The following is an 8148-nucleotide window of genomic DNA, read 5'->3' as shown; positions in this document are numbered from 1 at the left end:
TTTTGAGTGGTTTTATTTGTTTGAGGAGTGGTATACTTGCTTGCAAGATTCAAGATAGGTTGTTCTAATTTAACATTTTGGTTGTCTACAAATCCATCATTCATAATATTCTTGTTCTTATTCCAATATTTTGATTTTTTATTATTGTTATTGGAATTATGATTGTTGGATCTCGAGGATCAAAAATTGGCTCTAGAATAAAGTTTTATTTCATCTTTGAAAACTATAGCTTCTTTAATCTTAACTCTATTTTCTATGAGCTTATTTAAATTTGGGATACATTTAAGTTGTACTCTATAACTCATTCTAGGTGTGAGGTTATCTAAAAATATATCCATCTTTTCTTGTTTAGGTATGATTCGTGGATGTTTCGAAAATAGTTGATGCCATATTTGGAAAAAGGTGAGAAATGGTTCCCTATTCTTTTGACATGTGTTGCAAAGATCAGGCCTTTTAACCTCATGTCTAATTTTATAGAAATAGCATGTCACAAACTTCTCAACTATCTCATTGAAAGATTTGATACCGGGTGGTAACTTAGAGAACCATTCTATATCTTAGCCTCCCAAAATTATTGGAAATCATCTCAAAATACATGTCTTTTTGTGAGATACTACAATACAAGCAACAAAAAATTATCTAACATGATCTTGGGGATCTTTATTTTCTTTTTATTCATCAAATTTTGGTACCTCAAAGTGAGGAGGAAATGGAACCACTACTAAGTTTTTGTCAAAAGGATATGGACATATATCATCCAAGATATATGTCTTTATTGAAGATCCAATTTGAATGTCATGATTTTATTGTTGAAGTATTTGGATTTGTTGCAAAAGAGGGTCCAAGGATAGAGTAGGTCCATATGTATTAGCACCTTGGGTAGTAGTTCCTTATGTGTTCAATCTTTGGGTATTGGAACAATATATGTTTATTCCATATAGGTTGAAACATTATTGATTATGACCTTTTTGGTTGGGACTTTGTTTATGGTAGCCTTGTTGGTTTAACCTTGTTGGGTATGACTATTGGACTAATTATCATAATTCCCCTTTGTAATTCATGATATGGCTCGACCACCTCCTTTTCTCTATAAGCCTAATGGTTGTATTGGGTAGTGTCAAGTGAATATTTTGGTGCAATGACAACCCTAGATTGTAACAAGTAGTATTAGAGCTTGGTCATAGGGTCAAATCACCTTGGGTAATGATGAGGAAGGGATTATTGGACTAACTATTAACATTTCCATTTGGGATTCATGATATGGATTAATCACCTCTCACATTCTATAAGTCTAGTGATTGTATTGTGCATGGATAGATTGATCTTTTGGTGCAATGACAACCCTAGATACTAACAAGGACCTTGTTAGATAGAACCTTCTTGAGTTGAACCTTGTTGTGTAGGCCCTTTGTAGTACCTCTCCCATCTGATTTATGTAAGTCATCCTGATGGATGCAAACTTGTCAATCTTTCTTGGTGAACTGATCGTGATTGAGACCATGAGTGGTCTACATCCTTGTGGTCATTAAATTTATGTTATTGTATCAATCGCTTTGATTATGTTTATGGCTAATAATGAGATTATGATGTGTCAGATGGTTCCACTGAGGTTTGTGCCAGTGTTTACCTAGATTTGTGTGGTATCATGATGTTGTTCTGTGATTACCCTGAGATGTGTGCAGAGATTATATGGTGTATTATTATCCTGCTACACTGGACTAGGTTCCTATAGCAGTGGTTAGTCATGTGTATGACCTTGTTCACTTATGTGTTTTAAGTTCCTTTTTAATGTTGTTTAAACAACCATTATTAAATACTTAAATAATTTGAAATGAATTGTCCATGTTACATTACTATGTTGTTTAGTTGATCATATATGCATGATGATGCCTTTTTTGAGATGACAATATATTTTATGATGATATCTAGTTATTTGATATTTAAAAATATCCTCTGATTACGTTTATATGTTGGAGTTAATGCTATGGCTATTTACTTCATTCGTTCTTTGTGATACTTTATGCAAAATTGAGTGATGTAAATGGATTATTTTAGTATAATTAAATAAATGGTTTAATTAGGTTATAATGCATTTATTGCTTCGGCTATGTTATTATATGCAATTACACTTGATCATGTGTTTTAGTATGTAGGATTTATATCCCTAGCAATGGCACATGAAGTTAGTGATTTAGTTGTTCATATTTAGCCAATGTCATCCCTATATGGTCAACGTATCCTATTTAATTGTTTAAATTAAACCCTCTAGTGATTTAATAAATCCAGACCCATGAGCATGTCTATTCATTTTAGAGGTTTGTAATTATCACGAAAGTTATTAAGGAATTCTATGATTTTGGTTTAAGGGAATTTTGGGTTTTATCTTATTTTATTTAATTCTTGGCAACTTTTCTATAATTTAATTCTATTTACTTGGAATAACCTATTTTTGTTTTGGTGGATTTAGGGTTTAACTAGGTGACCTGGTTATTTACCCTAATCCATTATTCACTCAAAAAGTGAATAAGTGTCCAAAAAGGAATTTTATTCCTCATTTCTGACTTTTTGAAATAGGAAATTTGAGAGCATATTCCAAATCCTCTTAATGAGGAAATATTTTTCTGTTCATTGTGGGAGCTACAGGCATGGGATCATCGGGAGATTGGTATCATTGGATCCATCTTGGGGAGACCTTGTATTGCTTTTTAGGTACTTCTACTAGGTTTTTATTTTATTTCTCATATTTCCGTATTTTCCCTTTTGGCTATGAGGTAGGGCTCTCCCATGTTATTGTTTCAACTCTATTTCTACTTCCATATTTGGTAGCCACTTCTTACAAGGCTGAGAACTAGTGTTCCCCTCCAATTTTGTATGCTATCTCTAGCTGGTTGGGTAGGTATGAGCATTTCCCTATATTTTGGGATGAGGGTTTGGGGTTTTGCACCATTATGTTGGTCATTTTTGCATACAGACTCCAAACCCATATTTTATTTGATATTCATGGCTTTTGTGCCCTAAGACCAAATGGGTTTTAATTTCAATGTTTTTGAGTTTTGAGGTTTTCACCTCGATTTTCATGCCACCCAGTTTTCTCAGGTTTTCTTGGCATGATGTTGGTCGTGGAATTAGATCATCCATAGGATGTCCATCCGACCATTATTGCACTTTTATGTTTGCATTGGGATGTGTGTCACATCCATACTCTTGACTTTGTGTTCGATTGAGGGATTTTATATCTAGTGTTATTGTTTTCTAGTCAAACCCTTGTTGTATTTCATGGATGTTAGGATTTGTGTAGAATCTATACTCCTAGATTGAGGTTGGTCAAGTGAGTTCATAATGTTTGGTTTGGTTGCATCATTAAGATTCATTTAGAATCCATACTCCTAGATTGAGGTTGATTGAGTGAGTTCATGACACTTGGTGATTTATTTTACTTTTTGATTCATGTAGAATCTGTACTCCTGAGCTTGTATTTAGTGGAGTGTTATTTTGATTGTGTTCTCATCCAGTCCTTATTTTATGATCTTCATGATGGTGGTGCACCATACACAAGCACATGTACATGCATTTATCAGGTGACTTGGGAGACCCAAACTCCCGGTTGTATTTTGGTGGAGTTATGTTCATTGGGGTTGGGTTGGGAATATGCATGCCTATGAGCACTCATAATGTGATGGGCATGTGTATGTAGGGTATCATGGAGGGGACTTCTCTCTCATATCCTGGTGACTATATCCCAGAGGGTTAGCATGAAGAAGTTCTAAACAAGTGATAACTAAATAAATTAACTGGGTAAAAAATTTAAGATAATAAAATGTTATGTAAGCACCCGGTTAAGTCCAAAGACACAAGATTGTGCTCCTCCCTAAGGAGTGCAAGCTACCAATAGTAGCTTGGGCTACCTAATTCCAATCAACTTATCCTCCAATGATCCCCTGCATAGTGACCAACTAGGACTTGATCCACTTGCATTGTCTCATGATCTTGGTTTCAATCATTTTATTATCTAGTGTGAGTGTTAGCCATGGATGTTTTCTTTATGTGTGTTTTTGGTTGGATCATTATTCCCATCAGCATGACGAGAGTGGACCTATAGGTTCCACATGGTGGGGAGGCATAACTACCTATAACATTGCTAGATACTAGTGTACTGAGATGAACTATTTCTAGTTGAGACCAATGCTTGATGTTTACTTGGTATTTTGGGTTTCCAAAGTATGTTTCCTTGTAATTTATGCTTTAATTGGAATGCTTAGATATCATGTTTAGATGATGTTATTTTCATTTGATGCATTTCCTTATTATGATGTTATAGCACATGGTTAGATTATGTGATTCACTACTAGTTGTTGTATCTATACTTTGATGGATTAGCATGTTAGATCTTCTTGTTCTTATGATGTTAGTTACTTTTTTAGTAGTAACACCCTCATAAGACAACTCCAACTATCTAGTTGGTAGTTTAGGATGTTACGCATGAGGGATGACTAGGGCCTTTGAGGTCTCATGATGCTATTATGGTTGGGAGGAATTGTGCACGATTTTTAGTTGTGTTGGTGCTTAGATGTTTATGTTTTCCTTCATGTGATGTTTGGTTTATGAACCATGTATGTACATCGTGATGTTGCTTTTTGCATGTTCTTTCATATGTTGTTATGGATTAGATGGATAGTTTTTTTCTACTCTCTATTGCATGGTACTTTGCATTTCATGTATTCGAGTGTCCAAGCCTCGATTATAGTGGATCGAGTGCTCCTTGATTTGGAGGTTCTAAATCTTTTTCCCTTCTAATTATTTTTTATGTTGTTTCTTTTCAATCCTGGGTGACAGTGGTTCAATATTGGGTGATACTAAAAGAGTATCACATGCCTTAAGGAGAAAGATCATATGATACTGGAAAGTATCACACCATAGTAGTGTGAAATATCGTACAATATTGGTAAAGTATCGCCTAGCCATATTAAGAATTATTGTCAGGCCATACTAAGAAGTATCGACTAGCTATAGTGAAAAGTATCATCTGGGAAAAAATTATCACCTAGCTATAGTAATAAATATCGCCTAGCCATTGTAAAGTGTCACCTAATTTCTTGCAAAAACCTACTCAGGAAAACAACAAGTATCTCTGGACTTTTCAATTGAGATTTGATTGGTTTTTTGGGTACCCTTTAGGGTTGGGCACCTTCCTATTTGAACAGATTTTCTATGGGGTTTAAAATATATCATTTAAGTATAAGTTGACATATATTTTAATATTTTAATATTTTAATTCCTAATACTTAAGATGTATTTTAATATATGCGACGATTCATTTGAGATAGGTTCCAGACCTCTCTCGGAGATAAGATAAGGATTCTAAGAAATTTCAAGGCTTCAAGATTTCAGAGTTAACCAAATTTTGGGAGTCAGCATTATCTTTCAACATGGTGCCTAGTAGGTGAGTGGATGTAACCTTGAGCCCTTGTCTTCTACATGACCATTATTGGTCTCTACTTGTTAATCATGATTATGATAATTTTTTGTAGATATGGACTTGTATGTCTAAGCATGCTAGGAGCTTTTACTTTGGGTTTGAAAGAGAAAATCCCATTAATATTTTCTCATGATTCATTTGATCTTTGGTTCATGAGTTATGGTTTAGATCTTGGAGATATTTGGAAGTGTTTGTAAAACTTCTATTGGTGTAGGTGAGCATGTGAGTCTTTCTATGTTCCATATTCTCATTACCTTGTGTTGATGCTTCACTCTTGCACTTGTTTACTTTATGTTGTTGTTCAGTAACTTATCTTAAGAAAAGAATTTATTCAGAAGCATGTTTTATCCTTGTGTTCCAAGGATCTCCAGGCGGGGCATTAGACCCTTGTTGGTTTGAACCTCATTGATTAGGACCTTACCGGATTGAATCTTGATGATTAGTCCATTTTTGGGTTGAACCTTATTGATTATTACCTTTTTGGGAAAAACTTTGAGCATTTGCATCAAATTAGTTGAGTCCTTGATTGTTTTGAGATGGATTTGGTTTCTCTTGCTCACTAGGAGTATTTTTAATCAAGATATATCAAAATCATTAGACAACTTGATGACTTGTTGAGAAAACATGAGGAAGTATCTATCTTTATCAAAGTCTAAGATCATTTTCATAGTTTTTTGACATCTAGGATCTTTCATGACTTCCTTAATTTCTTCGTTAGATGGTTCCTCATCATGAAAATATCTAAAAGTTCTAATAGGTGTAGTCAACCATTGATTCACATTAATACAATATGAATGCGCATAACTGGTGATACTGAATGCACAAATAGAATACACAATTGTGCATATGTGGTATGTGATTTTATAAAAATTTCCTATCAACTAATATTTTTGGTTTTTTTTCTCTACTTTTAAAGTTTATTTTTTATTTTATTTTTGGAAAGAAAAGTATATACACACATATAAAACTGTATGAATAATCCTAAAATTGTTTCTAAAACATAATATACAAACATACTTTCAATCCTATGATAGGAAAGGGCAATATTTGTTGAATTCTCACTTAAACTAGGTCCAATTGTGCTAACTAAATGCAATTACTCTAGTATCTTTGAGGCAAAATATTTTCCTTATAGTGCACTCTCTTCTTGGGCACATCAACCTTCAAATTCCAAGGGGCATCACTTCCCAAGAAACCACTATATCTACAAAGAGCCACAAGTATTGTGATATGTCTTTAGGAACCCTGAGTACCATTAGATAGGAGGATTTTGGCATCTAAGAAAAAGGTATTCAGTAAATATAGGGGGCTAATATGTTACAAGAATCTAGCAACCCACTTGAGGATCTAAGCAAGTCTATTAGGGATCTAATATACTTAAGGTATTCCCCCTTTCAAAAAGATATTGTATAGTAAGCACTAATATTGGTTAGGAATTGTCTTTGCCCTTATCCTATTTTCTATAGAAGACCAAATTGAAATCATTTCTTTAGGTTGTTCCCTTGGGGTGACTAAAACTTTGCCCAAGGTAGGCCTCTAAAAATTTAATGCAAATTTCTCTTTACCCAAATCTATGAAGGTGAGGGGAGAGGATACATTTGTATCAAACTTAGGTAACAAAATGCTATAAAAGAAGAGACATAATAAATAGATTTAAACTAAAGAAAACAAATACAAAATAAATGCATGTCATATTTTAAGCCCAAATTAAGATTATAGTTTTCGTTGACTAGCCCCATTTTCCAAGAATCTACAAAATAAAGGGGTTAGTAGTGGGAACCTTCAATTTTATAACCTACAAAATAACCTAGTAACTACCTATATTATCTTAAATTGGAAGCACTACAATTTAATGATGGTTTAGCACTTTTTAAAGCTGGGTTCATCATTCATTTGCATTTTGCCCCTTTCTTATCATCTCTTATCATTCCTCCTAGGAGGAATTAGGGTAGGACCTAATAAATCCTCTTTAGTATTCCTATTTCATAGCACAAATATTGAGATAGGATCTAACCACTTGGGTCATCCCTTGCCTTCCTTTAATCACTTGAGATCTATTTTCTACACCAAAACAAACTTTTTTTAAAAATTGCACCTAATGTTTGAAATTTGAGACCTTTTTCAAGACTACGAGAGAATACCAGAGGTTTTAGGACATGGTTAGTAGGGATGTAGTGTTTCCCTAATCAATCAAGTATGTAGTGCATCCCTTCTTGGGACCAATTTTGGGTCCTTTTCTTTGGCCCCAATTCCAAGTTAATCTAAGGTTTAGTCAGCTTGTAAAAGAAGGCTTGAGTGCTTGAGCTCTAGTGTACATGAACTAGTAGTGTGAATGCATGATGAGAAATGAGAAAATAGATGGGCTTATAAAGTGCTAAAAAATAATTTCTTTGAATAAATCAGTGCTAATAACCCCCATTTATCGAGTGTAAATATTTAAGCCTATAAAAAAAATTTGGAGTCTCTACAAACTTAACATCCCAACATCAATTGAGACACACATACTTTATCACATTTTCCCCAAGTCCTATAATCATTGTCACCTTTCAATGTTGGTAGATTATTTAACTCCTCTATTACTAATAGTCCCAATGTCTGCAAAATCATCCTAGATGATTGGGTCTAGTTGGAGTATTCAGAGTGTTGAGCTTTGAGTAGGCATGTTGCATGTA

The sequence above is a fragment of the Cupressus sempervirens genome, chromosome 10 (assembly GCF_028749045.1).
Source record: "Cupressus sempervirens isolate cs-2001-9-10 chromosome 10, ASM2874904v1, whole genome shotgun sequence".
Taxonomy (NCBI): Eukaryota; Viridiplantae; Streptophyta; class Pinopsida; order Cupressales; family Cupressaceae; genus Cupressus; species Cupressus sempervirens.
Note: the sequence above shows the minus strand (reverse complement) of the source record.